The sequence below is a fragment of the Oncorhynchus tshawytscha genome, linkage group LG25 (assembly GCF_018296145.1).
Source record: "Oncorhynchus tshawytscha isolate Ot180627B linkage group LG25, Otsh_v2.0, whole genome shotgun sequence".
Taxonomy (NCBI): Eukaryota; Metazoa; Chordata; class Actinopteri; order Salmoniformes; family Salmonidae; genus Oncorhynchus; species Oncorhynchus tshawytscha.
In genome coordinates, this window is record NC_056453.1 from 42,765,411 (window position 1) to 42,788,249 (window position 22,839).

Genomic DNA, 22,839 nt, shown 5'->3' on the forward strand with positions numbered 1-22,839 from the left:
CAAAATGACCTGAGGACAGCGGGAGGGTTGATCACAGTGTTGGGTCAAAATGACCTGAGGACAGCGGGAGGGTTGATCACAGTGTTGGGTCAAAATGACCTGAGGACAGTGGGAGGGTTGATCACAGTGTTGGGTCAAAATGACCCGAGGACAGTGGGAGGGTCAACACTGTGTGGGGTCAAAATGACCAGAGGACAACACAGGGTCGGGTGTCGGGTTGGGTCAAAATGACTCGAGGCCTCCCACTGTCCTCGGGTCATTTTTGACCCAACCCGACACTTTGATTGAACAAATCATGGCTTTTATTTTTAGAATGGTAGGGTGAGCGCTGGTGGGGCTCGATCTCTGAAGAGCAGATTAGCTCTTTCTTACACCTAAGATTTGCACTGGAGATATTGTCATCGCAGCACACTTTGGTGACATGCCCAGAGGAGTGTGTTTGGTTACAATGAAGACAAACGACGCAGTCGTGACATTTCCTGTGTTCATCCGTCGAAGCAGTTATATACAGTGGGGCAAAAAAGTATTTAGCCAGCCACCAATTGTGCAAGTTCTCCCACTTAAAAAGATGAGAGAGGCCTGTAATTCTCATCATAGGTTTCACTTCAACTATGACACTTCAACTAACTACTACAAAATGAGAAAAACATTTCCAGAAAATCACATTGTAGGATTTTTTATGAATTTATTTGCAAATTATGGTGGAAAATAAGTATTTGGTCAATAACAAAAGTTTCTCAATACTTTGTTATATACCCTTTGTTGGCAATGACAGAGGTCAAACGTTTTCTGTAAGTCTTCACAAGGTTTTCAAGTGGGAGAACAATTGGTGGCTGACTAAATACTTTTTTGCCCCACTGTACGTAACGACTTGGTACACGGTGAATTTTCAAATCCTATTGATATCATAAGAGATCTTGTTTGTAAACTAGGAGAAGGGAACTTGCTGCCTAGATGGAAATACCTCATAACCTTGACTACTTCTCTGTGACACATATAGTGGAAGTGATGTGTTACATGACAAAGGTGCAAGGTGGGGAGCTTCATACGGCAGTTCCAAAAGGTCACCCGAGCACCGTGAAGTGATACAGAATCTACGAATGAAGGGAAAACTGTACGCCGACCCAGGTGCAGATTGTAACGGCCCAGTGAAACAGCGTTTGATACGCTTGGGACAAGTGGACGCTTCTCTGAGAAGTGTACTGTCCTACATCAGCACGGTTGAAATAAAATCATCTTTGCAACTCGACCCTGTTCCGCGATGCAAGTGAACCCGAGCGTCGGGGATGAAGACATGGAAGGTCCACCGCGTGTCACAAGAAATCTGTAGATTACTACTAGATGGAAGTATGTGATCACTGTTCCCTGTTTCACTATGTCTATTCAAAAGTCCTTGTGTTGTAGTCATCAATGTAAATATGTGAATAAAGACAAAGTATTTCTGAAACCGAATGATCGTTCACGTTTATTGACAGAGTACCTTACAAACATTCACTTTGTCAATGAATCCATACCCAAACCGTCACTGTCCACAACCAGGGAAAGCAGGGGCAGCATTTCCAAAGAACGTAAAATGTATTGAGCCCAGAAAGGAATAAAACGTGTTCTTCTCCTCACTACATTGGAACATCGCCATCCCCCTTCTCTCCCTCATCATCGGCCATGTACTTGAGATAAAGACAAATAATCACATTACCAAGAGGCAATACACACAGTGTCATCCCCTTATACATTTCTAGATCTACCATGTCATCTTTTGTTCAGCTGGGGAAGAGGAGGCAATGCTGGATGAGGTTGAGGTTGTGCATGGTGTTGGGGAATAATCAGAATTGGTGGGTGACATAGATAAGATGTTTTATTTTCATGATTTGCTCTCTCATCATTTGGTAATTAAGGAAATTTCCACGACAATGGTTGAGGACCTCCGGGGGCAACAGTGGATGCTCTTGTTGTACGACAGGTTATTCAGGTCCCTCTCCGTCAGAGGATAGTATGTAATCGCTCTCCTGAGATGTGTATTATATGCATGGGATAGAAATATCACATAGACATGGTATACCGTATAACAGTGCATGAAACGTGATCGAAATAGACATTCACAATCTATCTGTGTACCTACAGAACGGCTCAGGGTTATGGTAGATGGCTCAGGGTTATGGTAGATGGCTCAGGGTTATGGTAGATGGCTCAGGGTTATGGTAGATGGCTCAGGGTTATGGTAGATGGCTCAGGGTTATGGTAGATGGCTCAGGGTTATGGTAGATGGCTCAGGGTTATGGTAGATGGCTCAGGGTTATGGTAGATGGCTCAGGGTTATGGTAGATGGCTCAGGGTTATGGTAGATGGCTCAGGGTTATGGTAGATGGCTCAGGGTTATGGTAGATGGCTCAGGGTTATGGTAGACGGCTCAGGGTTATGGTGGACGGCTCAGGGTTATGGTAGATGGCTCAGGGTTATGGTAGATGGCTCAGGGTTATGGTAGATGGCTCAGGGTTATGGTAGATGGCTCAGGGTTATGGTAGATGGCTCAGGGTTATGGTAGATGGCTCATGGTTATGGTAGATGGCTCAGGGTTATGGTAGATGGCTCAGGGTTATGGTAGATGGCTCAGGGTTATGGTAGATGGCTCAGGGTTATGGTAGATGGCTCAGGGTTATGGTAGATGGCTCAGGGTTATGATAGATGGCTCAGGGTTATGGTAGATGGCTCAGGGTTATGGTAGACGGCTCAGGGTTATGGTAGATGGCTCGGGGTTATGGTAGATGGCTCGGGGTTATGGTAGATGGCTCAGGGTTATGGTAGATGGCTCAGGGTTATGGTAGATGGCTCAGGGTTATGGTAGATGGCTCAGGGTTATGGTACACGCCTCAGGGTTATGGTAGATGGCTCAGGGTTATGGTAGATGGCTCAGGGTTATGGTAGATGGCTCAGGGTTATGGTAGATGGATCAGGGTTATGGTGAACCGAATTCATTACATATCCCCGGTCCCCGCAGAGTGAATTTATTACATATCCCCGGTCCCCTCAGAGTGAATTCATTACATATCCCCGGTCCCCGCAGAGTGAAATCATTACATATCCCCGGTCCCTGCAGAGTGAATTCATTACATATCCCCGGTCCCCGCAGAGTGAATTCATTACATATCCCGGTCCCCGCAGAGTGAATTCATTACATATCCCGGTCCCCGCAGAGTGAATTCATTACATATCCCGGTCCCCGCAGAGTGAATTCATTACATATCCCGGGTCCCCTCAGAGTGAATTCATTACATATCGGTCCCCGCAGAGTGAATTCATTACATATCCCCGGTCCCCTCAGAGTGAATTCATTACATATTGGTCCCCGCAGAGTGAATTTATTACATATTGGTCCCCGCAGAGTGAATTGGGAAAATTGCTTGGCAAGACAGACTATTTACTATTGTCATAGTACATGCTGTTACGGGCACGGTGTCATGATTCAAGAGATGAGGCTCAGCTGTTGCTCGATCACGGTCAAGTCAATCTCGTGGGGTTGCTTGTTTCCAATGATGGCTGTTTGCCGTGTAACGGCATGAAGGCTCACTGAATGTGCCTATGGGTCCAAGGTCAAACATTTCCTTCCATTGGTGGATGTACTGTGAGGACTATGGGTCCCAGGTCCAGGTCAGTACTGGTGGATGTACTGTGATGATGATCATCTTCTTTACTTTTGGGCTTCTCTTGTCATGATGTCTCTTGGCTTGTCTTTTCTTTCCCTTTACTCTTGTCCTCTCCTCCCTGCAATTGCCAGCTGATCATGATGCGTGGACGACTCGCTGCGCTACTGCAAATTGCACGTGTCTCACGGGATTGTCGTACAAGCTTTTCACTGTCGGGTAGACGTAGCACGCGATCATGGCTGATAGGGCGTCAAGATGGTGGTAGTGCATCAACCCCACATACATGGGTCTGGTGAAGGGACTGTCCTGGGGTCCTATCATTACATCAACTCCACGTACATGGGTCTGGTGAAGGGACTGTCCTGGGGTCCTATCATTACATCAACTCATGTTGTGGATGATGGATCTCACAGTGACACGGTCCAGGTTTTCCTTCTCGTGATCTGTCAGGGTCCTATTCTTCAGGAGGCGTCAGTTGTACCAAGCGGCCATTGCGTTAGTCGATTAGGTGGGATCTTGGGGTAGATGTCGGTTACTAGGGAGGAGAGGATAGGAGGTCTGCTTCGGTTATCCGAGGGGTTTGGTGTGAACGCCGTGAGTATGACTTCTAGTACTAAACTATGAGACGGTTTGCTGAGGAAGCTGTTTGTAAATACTGGGATGTGACGGGAGAGGAGCGCTCAGTGACATGCGCTCTCGAGCTTAACCTTTATATAGTTCCTCACGTGGTCCCGGTGACCCTCTTACAGACATCTAGATATTGCAGGCTCTAATTGGTGTAGCCTCCATCCGAACCTAGATATTGCGGGCTCTAATTTTGGTGTCGGCTGCAACCCACGTCCAATATGACAAGCCTCCCTTGTTGTTTCTTGTTGTCCTCTTCTTGGTTTTGTTATTCTTCTCAACTCGATCCTCGCTCCATCACGTCGGGGGTGTCATGGAGAGCCTGATATAAAGCGCCTGAACGGGATGTGCACTACACTGTGACAGTGCACAAGAGTAGTCAGCTTGATAGGAAGGGTGATTATAATGGGAAGTTACCGAGAGAACACTTATCTATCTCTGAAGCACACATAGTCCTCTCACACTCTCACAACCCCTTGTTTTGACTGTAATGTCTCTTTGATTGCATCACAACCATGTTGTTTTCAGACTCCGGAAAGCATTCATTCTGCTCCTTATATTCCACTGCCGACTCCACTGATAGTCTTGATATGATTCTTTTCTCATTTCTGCGGTACCCATTTGTCATTATGAAAGTAATAACGCGCATCTCTGTCATTCGCTAGATGCCCTTTCTTCAAGATTGAGTGTCTGGACACAGTCTGCTGTATCTGCTTCGCTGGTCGTAATAAAGAATGGTCCTGTACGGTTTAATATGTACCTAAACCTGTGAATGCTTTCTATGTTCCTATTCATATTATTTTCAGTTGAACGTGTGTGTGTCAATAAAGAGAGACTCTTTGGTTCCTTTGTTATTTAGGTACCACATATTGATCCACGACACACACATCTATATATGTGACAAGTGAGAAAACACAGAAGGGGATCGTCCAATCACACAGGAACCTATTCTGCTATTTGGACCATTGTTTCCCTTGTTGTGTCCAGTGTATTATTCAGTTCAGAGAACTGCCCCAAAAGAAAACATGTGTTATATAACAACTCATTCCAAGGAGACTATGGTCTAGGGTCTATCCTGGAGGGACTGTTGTCGACATTGTTTTCATTTCTTCTGAAGTGCCGTGTCAACTGCTTTTGTGCATTGCTGATGCATCTCCTGACAACGGTAACCACAACACACGACTCAGGGTTCCTTGATAATTATAATATAATAAGCCATAACAATTGACCAAGCTCTCAGGAGACCCGCAGGCTGTCAGCCTATAGGGCGTGCGGTTCGGGTGCGTTCCCAGCTCTAGGCTCCCTTTGTTTCTCAGCTCAGGTGGAGGCGGAGACATCAGAGAGGCTCGGGTTCCTTTCATGAAGCTGGATTGTGAATTGTAAGGGTTGGTGCTTCTGCTCATGTAGTCTCGGGCTGAAGAGGGTATGGTCACAGCCTCGGGGATGTCTCTCTGAACCTCAACCGGGATTCGTTCTTAGGACTAAGGCTTCCCCTTTAGGACGGTCGAAGTCAGCACCACGGTCACCACGTATGTAGATTATTATGTTGACCAAAATGGGGTTGAAACACAAGGCTATCCACTCGATGCTCGCAAAACCTCACCTGGCGCCATTTGAATTGATCGACAGACCGAGCCACCGACAGGATTGGACTCTGATAGACCATCTCATGGTAATCCACAAAGTCACGGACAGTGACTACATCGATGGTGATTCGCAGGCGTCCATAGTAAGCATGGTTACATCTCGGAAAATGCAGGCAGCACCTCCCCCTTGTACCTCACATTGAGTTCTGTAAACATAATCGGTGCGCCATAGAATACACCATGATGAAGCTGTTGGCCGACATAAGTATGAAAAACAAGTTGTTTCTAGTGACCGGCACGAAGGGAGACTCGTCCAAGGACGAGCTCCTAGAGACCTAGAAACCTTCCTAGAGGGAACCTCGGTCGATAACCTCCTAGAGGGAACCTCGGTTGATAACCCCCTAGAGGGAACCTCGGTCGATAACCTCCTAGAGGCAACCTCGGTTGATAACCTCCTAGAGGGAACCTCGGTCGATAACCTTGTGTCGTTCCACCAGAAGTACCTGGAGTACCTGGAGAGCCAGGACGAAAGCGTATTCGTGAACGAAGATCTGAAACCTCCCTGAGTGTGAGCTGTCCGACGTAGATCCCAGTTACGCCGACAGCTGGATAGACAGGCCTGAGGGACTCGAGAGCGTTTTTGTGGCGACTTTTGTGAATCCCCAAGACTATACAAGTGTCTACATTGAGGAACACATGTCTACGGTGTACGAGCACTGAGGCCAACACGCTGCTCGTGGAGTTGGCAAACGTTCTGAAAGGCAGTGTGCCCGTGTACAGTGGAGACTCGAACCTGGTGGCCGTGCTGACGGCGTGTGGACGCGAGGGCATTACTATGAGGCTAGACAACAAGAGCTTCCACGAGGATTTAGACATGCACATGTTGACCTTCAGGAAGCTGCTGTTTGCCTTTCCCGACAACTGCCCACCCAAGCTTCAGTTTAGGGAGATGGCTTCAAGTGAGGATAGGTTCCGAGTGCTCTAACACATTGCCGCTGAGGACGAATACCTGCTGCCAATGACTCGAAAGCAACACAATTCATTCAAGTACATTCTGGATAAGCACGGTAATGTCAACTTTAAGAAAACAGTAGCTATGTACCTGTACCTAGGCGGGATCAGGGGATCTCTCTTCCGCACCTTCCTGTCTAGGTTCTTCGAGTCGAATGCCCGGACCAGATTGGACGGGTTGGGGCTCATTGTAGACAAAGGCTGTGTCAGTACAAAGACGGTCTGTTACATCTTCGAAATGCTATGCGCCACATCTGACGAGAGTCCGCTACTGAGCTCCGAGTCAGACACCCCCCCGTCTACTGGTGAGAAGAGAGCTCTACCTAAACGACGGTGCAGAATACAAGGTGGTCCTGAGCAAAGAACAGAAAAATGTCATGAATGGCCTAAAGCGGTTGAGTAATGCGTACCTGAATGGGATGGTACCCAGGGGCAGTTACAGCTGTTTCTTGAGGATGTACTGAGCGGGCCGACACTTTTTCCTGCGGATGAAAAGCAATATATTCCGAGACGAAGCGAATGGAAAAGCTGTTTTTCATGGCGCTGTGCGGGACCAATTATAACATAGTCCTGATGGGACTGGGGATTAAGAGATTGATGACAGGAGTGGTAAACAACTACAAGTATATTTCCTCTCGGTGCCAAGGGCTGACAAGTCTACTCTGGTGTGTCGGCGGCACTTCTTCTCAGGACTGCTACTATTACAACATAGGTATGAGGTTGGCCGGTTTCACAAAGGTCCCAGCGAAGATCCGGTCTAAGTACAGGACCGAGGTGAATTGCGGATTAATGGCCAAGACCATGAAATATGGCCGCGAACTGTGGAACCTAAAGAGGCCGAGACCCGGATCCGAGTACGGGTTCTCTGTGCGTGGCGGTGCTTTGACTGTGACGATTCGCTGTAGACGCCACCTATGAAATGCAATGTGCAGTGACGTATGGGATCTTGATGTCAATGATGTCTACATAGAAGGTAAGGCTACGAATGCTCCAGTTCTATGGATAATGTGATCAATGATGTCTACATAGAAGTTAAGGCTACGAATGCTCCAGTTCTATGGATAATGTGATCAATGATGTCTACATAGAAGGTAAGGCTACGAATGCTCCAGTTCTATGGATAATGTGATCTGTATACAGTGTGTGTTGTGTAAAATAAACTCTATCACCTCGACTGTCTCTGAGAGTGTTTTTTGTGCCATAATGTTTCCACAAATTGCTATTTTAAACTCAAAAATGAGTTATAAGATGAGTTATAAGGCTCATGATTTCCTCCCATCTTGGAACCTCATGAGCGTCCTTGTCCCATATCTTCAGTGCGTAACTAGGTCCTTCGTGACGACCAGAACTGTGATTATGTATTGAACAACTTTTTCTAATTGCAATAACATAACATACTTTCAAGTGTATGTGCGATGCCTTTTCCTATATCCTTCAAGCTCATTGAATCAACTAGACAGTAAGACAATAAAACAGAGACATATTTGGAATGTGCACTTTCCATTTTGTAAACGTCAGGAAAGGGATCCATCTTTTATAGGGTGCCTGTCATCCAATTGGCCTTTAATGATATAAATAAACCTCAAAGAAAACACCTCCTTACTTTGACAAGGACTAATAACGGGGAGGCTCTTCCTATAAAGGAACGATCGAAACAGCTATTTTCACTTCAACGTGTTGTTTGTAATACACAGACACACATTTGGTTTGGACCCAGGTGTACTACACAAAGACAAAGACATCTTTCATAAACATCATGTTCGGAATGTCAAACACATGCATGTTAAACAAAGAGATGAAATGTTGGTTCAGGGATGGTAGTGTCACTGCACATGTCTTCTAGTTGCATAATCATAGCATTGTCATCATTGCCGTTTACCCAGAACTCTGCATATTCTTCGGGAAGCAGATGATCATGAAATATCAGTACGTCTATACATGATCCTCTGGTTATAAGAGGGTAGCATAGTCATGGACCGTAGATCGCGGACCTTATGACCGAGTGCGGTGCACACCTCTTCTGTCAATTCCTTGGCGGGAGGATCTTTCCTGACTGAAAGAAACACACAAAAGTACTTTAGTTTATGAGCAGGTCATGATCCATTCCAGGCCTTGATTTCACTATTCATATCACCGAACTTTCCCTGTGGTCCGTGTGTTTTCAGGTCATCATATACTGTAAGTAGGGATTTCTCTCACGTAAAACCTTGAGGAATCTCTCCGCCCGTTCCTCGGTCTTGAGGCAGTGTTCGATGACCTTATGGATTGGTCTTACTGTGATAAGACCTGAGTAGATTCTCACCATTGGGGTCTTTTGTCAGGACCTCACCAGCGAATAGCCTCTCGGTTATGTCGTGCTTGTAACTCTTCAATAACTGTGAATTCATTATACAGACCGAGGTTGTGAATAGTGGAACTGTATTGCTGTGCATTTATATATGGCAAACTTTGAACCTGTTTGGACACATGATCCACGGTTGGATGAATGTTCTCCAATAGACGTACCGTTGGTTGGATAAATGGTCCTCGGATGGATAAATGGTCCTCGGTTGGATAAATGAGCATTGGTTGGATAAATGAGCCCCGGTTGGATAAATGAGCCCTGGTTGTATAAATGAGCCCTGCTTGGATAAATGAGCCCTGCTTGGATGAATGGTTCTCGGTTGGATAAATGAGCCCTGGTTGGATAAATGAGCCCTGGTTGGATGAATGAGCCCTGGTTGGATGAATGGTCCTCGGTTGGATAAATGAGCACTGGTTAGATGAATGGTCTTCGGTTGGATAAATGGTCCTCAGTTGGAAAGATGAGCCCTGGTTGGATGAATGGTCCTCGGTTGGAAAAATGAGCCCTGGTTGGATAAATGAGCCCTGGTTGGATGAATGGTCCTCGGTTGGATAAATGAGCACTGGTTAGATGAATGGTCTTCGGTTGGATAAATGGTCCTCAGTTGGAAAGATGAGCCCTGGTTGGATGAATGGTCCTCGGTTGGAAAAATGAGCCCTGGTTGTATGAATGGTCCTGGGTTGGTTGAATGGTCCTGGGTTGGATGAATGGTCCTGGGTTGGATGAATGGTCCTGGGTTGGTTGAATGGTCCTGGGTTGGATGAATGAGCCCTGGGTTGGATGAATGGTCCTGGGTTGGATGAATGGTCCTGGGTTGGATGAATGAGCCCTGGGTTGGATGAATGGTCCTGGGTTGTATGAATGGTCCTGGGTTGGATGAATGGTCCTGGGTTGGATGAATGGTCCTGGGTTGGATGAATGGTCCTGGGTTGGATGAATGAGCCCTGGGTTGGATGAATGGTCCTGGGTTGGATGAATGGTCCTGGGTTGGATGAATGGTCCTGGGTTGTATGAATGGTCCTGGGTTGGATGAATGAGCCCTGGGTTGGATGAATGGTCCTGGGTTGGATGAATGGTCCTGGGTTGGATGAATGAGCCCTGGGTTGGATGAATGGTCCTGGGTTGGATGAATGAGCCCTGGGTTGGATGAATGGCCCTGGGTTGGATGAATGGTCCTGGGTTGTATGAATGGTCCTGGGTTGGATGAATGAGCCCTGGGTTGGATGAATGGTCCTGGGTTGTATGAATGGTCCTGGGTTGGATGAATGAACCCTGGGTTGGATGAATGAGCCCTGGGTTGGATGAATGAGCCCTGGCACGAATGCAGACGTCAATGAGGGTAAAGTGTCCGTGACCACATCGCACTATATGGTGCTCTTGCTGTCAGTGCTGATTGTGTTAATTAACATTCTAGGGGTGTTCATGTATAAACATAATGCCACAGCATACAACCCTGTTGCTCTTGATACAGTGATTTATAAGGCTTAAGCTATGTCTTGCATCACATGTATGTAAGTTATCCGATGTTTGCTATATGGAGGCAATGTCATGCTATGTGTCATTACTATTCTATTGTGTGTATAAGTAATGAACTTTTGTGTTTGTAATAAAAAGGTTTCAATGAAACTCATCTCATTCTCTATGTCTATATTCATTGAGAGGGTATCTAATCAAGGAAAATGTATCTGACTACGGACCATTTGTCAAACCGCTGTTAATATTGACGCAACCCATCCGGTTAGCGGGATAATTTTCATCAACAACCGCTGAATTGCAGAGCGCCACATTCAAAATATATTACTACAAATATTTATATTCATGAAATCACAAGTGCAATATAGCAAAACACAGCTTAGCTTTTTGTTAATCCACCTGTCGTGTCAGATTTTTGAAAATATGCTTTTATAAAACACCTCTGTTTGTTTGGCGCATTATGTTCAGAAATCCACAGGCTTGAGCGGTCACGACAACGCAGATGAACATTCCAAATTGTATCCGTAATGTCCACAGAAACATGTCAAACGTTTTTTATAATCAATCCTCGGGTTGTTTTTAAAATGTATACTCGATAATATAGCAACCGCGACTGTCTTTTTTTCAGTAGGAGAGGGAGAGACAATGGCTGTCCAAGCAATGTTGCGCAAGCGAAACTCATGCAAACACCTGACGCGATACTATCTTTCTCGCTCATTTTTCAAAATAAAAGCCTGAAACTATGTCTAAAGACTGTTGACACCTTGAGGAAGCGATAGGAAAAGGAATCTGGTTGATATCTCTTTAAATGGAGAGAAGGCAGGCTATGGAACATGGAGCTTTCAAAATAGAAGCCACTTCCTGGTTTGGTTTTTGCCTGCAATATCAGTTCTGTTATACTCACAGACAATATTTTGACAGTTTTGGCCTATATTGACCTATATTCCTCCACACAGTAGGTTGCTTTTCATGCAACGTCATAAAGCTGCTACGTGCACTTACGACGCGGGGACTATCTTTGTATATGGATATTGGATATATCTTAATATCTGCAACAGACATGCATAGAACATTTCACAGGGTGCAGATAAAAACACGAGGTCTAACTTCATCAATGGGATCTCTCCAGGGTCCGACGTGGGACTGTGAATATTTGCCACTTGTCACGGCTCGTACTTGGGCTGCTCGCACTTAAGAGGCTCGTAAATTGGGAGCAGTTCTAAGACTTGTCTTCTCAACCGGATTCTTGATGTGTTATTCGATGCAATGTTTGTTGATTTCAACCCCCGGGGCGGATTTGCGATACCACAGATGCACAGAGTCAGTTTTAAGTAGAAACTTCGGTTTCCTAAAACCGTGCACCTTGGTCTAGTTTACCACTGGTACCATCAGCGTCGCGACGTTCACAGTGATACACCACAGGTTTATGAAAAGACAAAACAAACATGTCTTCTGAACCGGTTTTCTTGATGTCTAATTCTATGAAAATGTTGATTTCAACCCCCCGGTCGCAATTGTGATAGGACAGACACACAGAGTCTGTGTTGTTAAATAGAAACGTGCTTTTCCTCAAACCGTGCACCTTGGTCCAGTTTACCACCAGTTCTGCGTCGAGACCACCAAAGGTACGCGCGTCGTGGAGCTCAATGATGCTGGATGAAGACATGGTTGTCGTTCGTCCGATCACGAGCCGCGAACACGGAGAGCCTCCCCGTTCGAGTCGAGCGGTACAACCCCAATGTCAGTGAGTAGTAACTGGTGTAATAGACTGCTTGTATCTGCCTTCATTGGCAGACGTGGAAAGACTGGGGTGTTGTTAGTGTAAGGAAGTTATAGGTAGTCTATCTGATCGATGTCAATTCCATGTGACGGACTACCCTTCCTTGCTAATGGAAAAGGTAACTCAAGGACTGTCGATTGGCTCAGCAGGGTCATAGATGCACGCCCACTCTGCTCTTTTTGGACTTTCTGCATGGTGTCGATAGGCCAACATCATCATGTCGCAAGTCAACCATTGTAATGCAAAACATAGGTTGTGCCATAGACCTAGTTTTATTCCGCGATCAGATGAATGAGTCGTGGTCAGATGGTCCTTGCAAATAGGCTAATGGATAATGGATATGGATAATAAAAGCTCTGAGGTGTTGAGGACAAGATATGGAATCTTGTTGGGGTGAAACACAAATGGTCACAAATGCAAATAAAATGAGTCTGTACAAGTATATTTAATATTGGAGAAACTCGTAGCATTTCCACACCAATTGAAACACACATAAACATAGAGAGATTGTCAACTTGCAATATTCAAGGTTCACATGCATTTACTACGTAATAGAAATAGAAATGCCACAAGCGTGTTAGATCGGCATTGTGTCGGTTTCCAATTCCAGGTCCGCGGTTGATACTTCCGTCATCATGAAGTGCTTTGAGAGACCAGCTGGCTGGTGTGTTTACGGAGATATTCCATCCATCCTTATCCCAGTCTGCTGTTCCCACATGATTCAAGAGGGCCACCATTGTTCCTGTTCCCAAGAAAGCTAAGGTAACTGAGCTAAACGACTACCGCCCCATAGCACTCACTTCTGTCATCATGAAGTGCTTTGAGAGACTAGTCAAGGACCATTTCACCTCCACCCTACCTGACCCCCTAGACCCACTCCAATTTGCTTTCCGTCCCAATAGGTCCACAGACGACGCAATCACAACCACACTGCACACTGCCCTAACCCATCTGGACAAGAGGAATACCTATGTGAGAATGCTGACAGCTCAGCATTTAACACCATAGTACCCTCTAAACTCGTCATCAAGCTCGAGACCCTGGGTCTCGACCCCGCCCTGTGCAACTGGGTACTGGACTTCCTGACAGGCTGCCCCCAGGTGGTGAGGGTAAGTAAGAACAAACATCTCCACCCCGCTGATCCTCAACACTGGGGCCCCACAAGGGTGCGTTCTGAGCCCTCTCCTGTACTCCCTGTTCACCCACGACTGCGTGGCCATGCACTCCTCCAACTGAATCATCAAGTTTGCGGACAACACTACAGTTGTAGTCTTGATTACCAACAACGAGACGGCCTACATGGAGGAGATGAGGGCCCTTTGAATGTGGTGTCAGGAAAATAACCTCACACTCAACGTCAACAAAACAAAAGAGATGATTGTGGACTTCAGGAAACAACAGAAGGAGCACCCTCCTATCCACATCAACGGGACAGTAGTAGAGAGGGTAGTAAGTTTTAAGTTCCTCGGCATACACATCACGGACAAACTGAATTGATCCACCTACACAGACAGCGTTGTGAAGAAGGCGCAGCAGCGCCTCTTCAACTTCAGGAGGCTGAAGAAATTTGGCTTGTCACCAAAAGCACTCAAAAACCTCTACAGATGCACAATCGAGAGCATCCTGTCGGGCTGTATCACCGCCTGGTACGGCAACTGCTCCGCCCGCAACCGTAAGGCTCTCCAGAGGGTAGTGAGGTTTTCAAAAAGCATCACTGAGGGCAAACTACCTGCTCTCCAGGACACCTACACCACCCGATGTCACAGGAAGGCAATAAAGATCATCAAGGACAACAACCACCCGAGCCACTGCCTGTTCACCCCGCTATCATCCAGAAGGAGAGGTCAGTTCTATCTCAAGGCCATCAGACTGTTAAACAACCACTATTAACATTGAGTGGCTGCTGCCAACATACTGACTCAACTCCAGCCACTTTAATAATGGAATACCAGTGGATACCATCTACTGTATCTTGCCTATGCCGTTCTGTACCATCACTCATTCATATATCTTTATGTAAATATTCTTTATCCCTTTACACTTGTGTGTATAAGGTAGTAGTTTTGTAATTGTTAGGTTAGATTATTCGCTGGTTATTACTGCATTGTCGGAACTAGAAGCACAAGCATTTCGCTACACTCGCATTAACATCTGCTAACCATGTGTATGTGACAAATGACATTTGATTTGATTTGATTATTGCATTTCTGTCTCATACAATAGAGACAACAGCATATAATAACACAAGACGTTGAACTGATAACCAACAAAGGCTGCAACACCAATAATTATGTAGAACCCATATTTGTCCCGAAAGAGGACACTCTTGTCCGGGTCATCCTGGTGTAGATCTTGGCCTCTCACAATGGCCTCTTCTTCAGACTCAAGGTCAGTGAATAGATTGGTGTAGTTGAACTCACCGTCCTCCAAATCTTTCTCAAGCTCCTGTTCCTCTTCTTCGCTCAGTGGACGACCAGTCAATTCGACCAATGCCTTTAGTCCCCAATCAAAATCTCTGGTGTAAAAGGAGTTAAATGATTTGATCCATGTTCTTCATGGAATCTTCGGGAACTCCAATAACCTTGGCTAGTTTGAGGATCTTCTCCTTGTTGTTGATGACAGTCGCTCCGATCTCCAATGCGACCCCTTTGTCAGAGGTGGAAAAGTTTCTTGATTTTTTCCAGGGACTGTTAGAATTTTTTCAGTTTTTAGAAATCTTTGTATCAACTTGATCGATGTCTCTAGATGTAGCCACTCTACCAGAACTAACCTTTTAGGTTCCAGACTTCACAGTTTTTTGAGTTCTTGCATGGATCACATTGAGCGATCAAGCATGGATCACATTGAGTGGTCAAGCATTGATCACATTGAGCGATCAAGCATGGATCACATTGAGCGATCAAGCATGGATCACATTGTGCGATCAAGCATTGATCACATTGAGCGATCAAGCATGGATCACATTGAGCGATCAAGCATGGATCACATTGTGCGATCAAGCATGGATCACATTGAGCGATCAAGCATGGATCACATTGAGCGGTCAAGCATTGATCACATTGAGCGGTCAAGCATGGATCACATTGAGCGATCAAGCATGGATCACATTGTGTGATCAAGCATGGATCACATTGTGCGATCAAGCATGGATCACATTGAGCGATCAGGCATGGATCACATGGTAAAACTCGTGTCACAGAGTACTTTCTGGACATGTCCTCCAGGACATTTGTAGGACACTTCCATTTCTTCTGACCCGTAGTTCTTCAGAATTAGTCATGATTCTGTCACCATGATTTTTCTTCTTGACGTTTTCAAAGGAGTCTAGTTTCTTTACAGTTAGTCACTCCGCAGGTGTAGCCGTGTGATGTAGTTCCCCTAGATGATGCACCAAATTGCACACAAGGACCAATTCAAATAGGCCAGGTCAAGAGGGGATGTTAATAATTTGATAATAATAATTCAGTGTGTTTTTTATTTATTTACAGCTGCATAGCTTAATGTTTTTCTTTGGTGTACAAACACTTTTTCATATCAATATTGTACATACACGCGATTGTAAAAGTTTAGTATATTTTGGTTTGGCCCATCGCAGGTTATCTGTATTTCCATAGCCCCTTATTGTTCTCTTTTGCCTGACCTTCGGCATAGCAAGGTGCTTGAGAGCTATGACTGCGCCAAGGGCTAAAATATTGTGTGTTGTCTCTTCGTCTGCAGGGCAAATAAAAATAATTCAACCAGCAGACCTCCAGTTGTGGCAGCGTCCTAATTAAAAATACACAACGCAGAACGAACTACGCTACAAACTGGTGCCGCGATCTGCCGACCACCGGAGCTGTGCACGTGGCTGAGGTGAACAATCTGCGCATGCACACGTGTTGATGGTTTGCTATAAGTGAATATATACTGTAAATAGTGAAGGTGAATGTAGCATATTTGTGCTTATTTGCATGTTTTTGAAGGAATTTGTTCATTGCAATTTTTTTGTATTTGCAGTAAATTACATTGTATTTCAGTGCTCTATTGAGCCATGGCTTAACAAAGCTGCAGAGGTAAGTGAGGGTAGAACCTTGCCCAATCAGAGCTCAGAGTTGGCAGTCAAGTTTGTACGCAACTGTCCTGATAAAGAGTTGGCCCATGTGTTCAAATGCAAACCCCTTCGTGACTGGACAGCCAGTGAGGTACAGGATGGTTTGGATGAACTGTTAAGGGAGAATAAAGCATGTAGAACACAACTTTTCACAACAGCTGGCTGCTGTCTTTGACTCCACCCACAGGAAGTGGATCCTAATGTGTTATCTTTTTCTCGATGTGGCCGTGAACCAGAACAGGCCCCATCTGTATCTGAGGTTGGGACATTAGAGGAAGTTTTGAGTATGTTAGAGAAGGCTCTTGTCAGCAATACTCAGTCTGTGAACAGAGGGCCCCGTAAACAGTTCCCCAAACGTCAGCGTGAGTGCGCTGTCTGTGGAAGCACTAATCACTAGGCTAAAGCTCACTGTCAGATGCACCAGCTGTGTTTCAAGTGCTTCTCTCCTGGCCACATGAGCTTTGAGTGTAGTGAGACAGTGACAGAGCCCTGGATGTTAACAGACTAGCAGGTCTCAGGAAAACTAGAATGCCTCCATTCTGAGGAGGGCAATGTGGGGCAGTTTAATTTTTCCTCCACTGATGATGATATCCAATCTGTTTAATTCTTATTTTTGTGAGTCAGTACCCAAGAACAACACAGTAATTTTTCAGAACACAATGAGAATTACTCAGAATGACAGTTTGTTTTACACCACCGTGCTGGTACAGGATAAAGTTGAGCTGAAGGGGATGTTAGATAGTGGGTCCATGGCTACTACTCTGCACGCAGATATTGTACCTCAGTTGAGAGAGGCAGGAGTGGTAGAGGGGAACTTTCTAGCTCCTTCAGACATCATCCTGGTGGGTTGTGGTGGGACACAAATTAGCCCAGTGGGCATGTGGGACTTAAAAATACAGCTTCATGGCTTCAGTTATGTCGTCCCAGGGCTTATTGTAGATGGGCAGGTTGATGAACTCATTGTGGGCACTAATGTGTTGATGTCTCCAATTAGAAAGTTCAAATCAAATGACAGCTACTGGCGGGTGGTGGGTACGCCAGGTCCTTCTGGCCAGTGTGATGACAGCCACTTTCTGCATCTCCTATCAAATCTGGAGAGATGGAGAGGAGACTCCATCCCAGATAAAGTGGGCACCATTAAGTTGAAGAGAGCAGTAACGCTCCAACCCATGAGTGAGCATCTGGTGTGGGGCCGCCTACCCCCAAAGACAATTCTCTGTGGGCAGTACTGTTGTTGTCGAGGCCAGCACATCACTTTGTGTGAATCGACACATATTAGTAGGGCAAGTAGTTATGCCTCTGTGGGGGGATGGATGGCTCCCTGTGAAGATTGTGAATCCAACAACTTCGCCAGTTACCCTAAGACAAAATGCTAAAGCGGCGGATGTGCACCCTTGCATTGCATTGGAGGATTTTGATGATGTCAAGCAGCAAGCAGCTTACAAGAATGTGGCAAAAGTACAATGTGAGAGCTCACATGGCAGTCTGACAGCTAAGAGTTCAGTTGGTGGCAGTGCAGTTAATGGCAACAGTACACTGAGCTATCTTGGACTTTAAGGCCTGTCTGTTGAGGAGTGTCCAGTTTCACAGTTCTGGAAAGACAAACTTGTCAGTTTAATTGAGAAGTATGAATCAAATCAAATCAAATTTATTTATATAGCCCTTCGTACATCAGCTGATATCTCAAAGTGCTGTACAGAAACCCAGCCTAAAACCCCAAACAGCAAGCAATGCAGGTGTAGAAGCATGGTGGCTAGGAAAAACTCCCTAGAAAGGCCAAAACCTAGGAAGAAACCTAGAGAGGAACCAGGCTATGTGGGGTGGCCAGTCCTCTTCTGGCTGTGCCGGGTGGAGATTATAACAGAACATGGCCAAGATGTTCAAATGTTCATAAATGACCAGCATGGTCGAATAATAATAAGGCAGAACAGTTGAAACTGGAGCAGCAGCACAGTCAGGTGGAAGTTGAAACTGGAGCAGCAGCATGGCCAGGTGGACTGGGGACAGCAAGGAGTCATCATGTCAGGTAGTCCTGGGGCATGGTCCTAGGGCTCAGGTCAGTTGAAACTGGAACAGCAGCATGGCCAGGTGGACTGGGGACAACAAGGAGTCATCATGTCAGGTAGTCCTGGGGCATGGTCCTAGGGCTCAGGTCCTCCGAGAGAGAGAAAGAAAGAGAGAAGGAGAGAATTAGAGAACGCACACTTAGATTCACACAGGACACCGAATAGGACAGGAGAAGTACTCCAGATATAACAAACTGACCCCAGCCCCCGACACATAAACTACTGCAGCATAAATACTGGAGGCTGAGACAGGAGGGGTCAGGAGACACTGTGGCCCCATCCGAGGACACCCCGGACAGGGCCAAACAGGAAGGATATAACCCCACCCACTTTGCCAAAGCACAGCCCCCACACCACTAGAGGGATATCTTCAACCACCAACTTACCATCCTGAGACAAGGCTGAGTATAGCCCACAAAGATCTCCGCCACGGCACAACCCAAAGGGGGGGGGCGCCAACCCAGACAGGATGACCACAACAGTGAATCAACCCACTCAGGTGACGCACCCCCTCCAGGGACGGCATGAGAGAGCCCCAGTAAGCCAGTGACTCAGCCCCTGCAATAGGGTTAGCGGCAGAGAATCCCAGTGGAAAGAGGGGAACCGGCCAGGCAGAGACAGCAAGGGCGGTTCGTTGCTCCAGAGCCTTTCCATTCACCTTCCCACTCCTGGGCCAGACTACACTCAATCATATGACCCATTGAAGAGATGAGTCTTCAGTAAAGACTTAAAGGTTGAGACCGAGTTTGCGTCTCTGACATGGGTAGGCAGACCGTTCCATAAAAATTGAGCTCTATAGGAGAAAGCCCGGCCTCCAGCTGTTTGCTTAGAAATGCTAGGGACAATTAGGAGGCCTGCGTCTTGTGACCGTAGCGTACGTGTAGGTATGTACGGCAGGACCAAATCAGAGAGATAGGTAGGAGCAAGCCCATGTAATGCTTTGTAGGTTAGCAGTAAAACCTTGAAATCAGCCCTTGCTTTGACAGGAAGCCAGTGTAGAGAGGCTAGCACTGGAGTAATATGATCAAATTTTTTGGTTCTAGTCAGGATTCTAGCAGCCATATTTAGCACTAACTGAAGTTTATTTAGTGCTTTATCCGGGTAGCCGGAAAATAGAGCATTGCAGTAGACTAACCTAGAAGTGACAAAAGCATGGATTAATTTTTCTGCATCATTTTTGGACAGAAAGTTTCTGATTTTTGCAATATTACGTAGATGGAAAAAAGATATTCTTGAAATGGTCTTGATATGTTCTTCAAAAGAGAGATCAGGGTCCAGAGTAACGCCGAGGTCCTTCACAGTTTTATTTGAGACGACTGTACAACCATTAAGATTAATTGTCAGATTCAACAGAAGATCTCTTTGTTTCTTGGGACCTAGAACAAGCATCTCTGTTTTGTCAGAGTTTAATAGTAGAAAGTTTGCAGCCATCCACTTCCTTATGTCTGAAACACATGCTTCTAGCAAGGGCAATTTTGGGGCTTCACCATGTTTCATTGAAATGTACAGCTGTGTGTCATCCGCATAGCAGTGAAAGTTTACATTATGTTTTCGAATAACATCCCCAAGAGGTAAAATATATAGTGAAAACAATAGTGGTCCTAAAACGGAACCTTGAGGAACACCGAAATTTACAGTTGATTTGTCAGAGGACAAACCATTCACAGAGACAAACTGATATCTTTCCGACAGATAAGATCTAAACCAGGCCAGAACATGTCCGTGTAGACCAATTTGGGTTTCCAATCTCTCCAAAAGAATGTGGTGATCGATGGTATCAAAAGCGGCACTAAGGTCTAGGAGCACGAGGACAGATGCAGAGCCTCGGTCCGATGCCATTAAAATGTCATTTACCACCTTCACAAGTGCCGTCTCAGTGCTATGATGGGGTCTAAAACCAGACTGAAGCATTTCGTATATATATTGTTTGTCTTCAGGAAGGCAGTGAGTTGCTGAGCAACAGCCTTCTCTAACATTTTTGAGAGGAATGGAAGATTCGATATAGGCCGATAGTTTTTTATATTTTCTGGGTCAAGGTTTGGCTTTTTCAAGAGAGGCTTTATTACTGCCACTTTTAGTGAGTTTGGTACACATCCAGTGGATAGAGAGCCGTTTATTATGTTCAACATAGGAGGGCCAAGCACAGGAAGCAGCTCTTTCAGTAGTTTAGTTGGAATAGGGTCCAGTATGCAGCTTGAAGGTTTAGAGGCCATGATTATTTTCATCATTGTGTCAAGAGATATAGTACTAAAACACTTGAGCGTCTCTCTTGATCCTAGGTCCTGGCAGAGTTGTGCAGACTCAGGACAACTGAGGTTTGGAGGAATACGCAGGTTTAAAGAGGAGTCCGTAATTTGCTTTCTAATAATCATAATCTTTTCCTCAAAGAAGTTCATGAATTTATCACTGCTAAAGTGAAAGTCATCCTCTCTTGGGGAATGCTGCTTTTTAGTTAGCTTTGCGACAGTATCAAAAAGAAATTTCGGATTGTTCTTATTTTCCTCAATTAAGTTAGAAAAATAGGATGATCGAGCAGCAGTAAGGGCTCTTCGGTACTGCACGGTACCATCCTTCCAAGCTAGTCGGAAGACTTCCAGTTTGGTGTGGCGCCATTTCCGTTCCAATTTTCTGGAAGCTTGCTTCAGAGCTCGGGTATTTTCTGTGTACCAGGGAGCTAGTTTCTTATGAGAATTTTTTTTAGTTTTTAGGGGTGCAACTGCATCTAGGGTATTGCGCAAGGTTAAATTGAGATCCTCAGTTAGGTGGTTAACTGATTTTTGTCCTCTGGTGTCCTTGGGTAGGCAGAGGGAGTCTGGAAGGGCATCAAGGAATCTTTGTGTTAATTTATAGCACGACTTTTGATGTTCCTTGGTTGGGGTCTGAGCAGATTATTTGTTGCAATTGCAAACGTAATAAAATGGTGGTCCGATAGTCCAGGATTATGAGGAAAAACATTAAGATTCACCACATTTATTCCATGGGACAAAACTAGGTCCAGCGTATGACTGTGACAGTGAGTGCGTCCAGAGACATGTTGGACAAAACCCACTGAGTCGATGATGGCTCCGAAACAGTGTTCTCTAGACATAGCCTGGATTGTGGCGAGGCAAAAGAGTTCTGCCATCGCATATAGCTGACTGATGACCGCCCATTTCGATTACCTTATCGTAGGTTTTCTCCAGCTCATTACCAAAAACTCAGGGAAACACTGGACGATATGGAGGAAAAGGAAATAGTCAGAAAATCCAGCAGCGAGTACGCCTCACCATTGGTGCTGGCAAGGAAAAAGAATGGGGACTTGCGTCTATGTACTGACTTTAGGTGGTTAAACGCCCGCACAGTAAAGGATGCTCATCCCCTGCCTCATCAGGCTGATGTACTGGCTGGGCTGGGAGGTAATGCCTTCTTCAGCACAATGGACATGACGTCAGGGTACTACAACGTGCCGCTACATGAAGAGGATAAGAAATACACTGCCCTTTCCTCTCCTTTAGGTCTGCACGAGTACAATGGTGCACCTCAAGGCCTTTGAAACAGCCCAGCTACTTTTATGAGAATGATGCTGACCATCTTTGGTGACCAAACCTTTCTAAGTCTCCTTTGCTATTTGGATGATCTGATGGTTTTTGCTAAGAGGGCCCTTGGAGTGTGGTGTCAGGAAAATAACCTCACACTCAACTTCAACAAAACAAAGGAGATGATTGTGGACTTCAGGAAACAGCAGAGGGAGTACCCCCCTATCCAAGATAGCTAAGACGAACAAAGAGAGTCTGCAGAGACCTAAGATGTTTTTTCAGCGATTGCGGGAGCACAATCTTAAACTGTCCCCGTCTAAGTGCAGGTTTTTTGAGGAGGTCTGTTTAGTTTTTTGGGCCGCATCATTTCTCATGAGGGTGTAGCCACTGACCCTTCTAAGGTTCAAACCATTTTGGTTTGGTTGCTAGGCCATTGTTTAAGTTAACTACAGGTCAGAAGAAGCGTAGGAGAGGCAAGGGCAGAAAGAGGCCTGGTCCCTCTCGCAGGTTCACTACTGCAGACTGGACTGCCAAGGGCAGAAAGAGGCCTGGTCCCTCTTGCAGGTTCACTGCTGCAGACTGGACTACCAAGGGCAAAAAGAGGCCTGGTCCCTCTCGCAGGTTCACTGCTGAGGACTGGACTGCCAAGGGCAGAAAGAGGCCTGGTCCCTCTCGCAGGCTCACTGCTGCAGACTGGACTGCCAAGGGC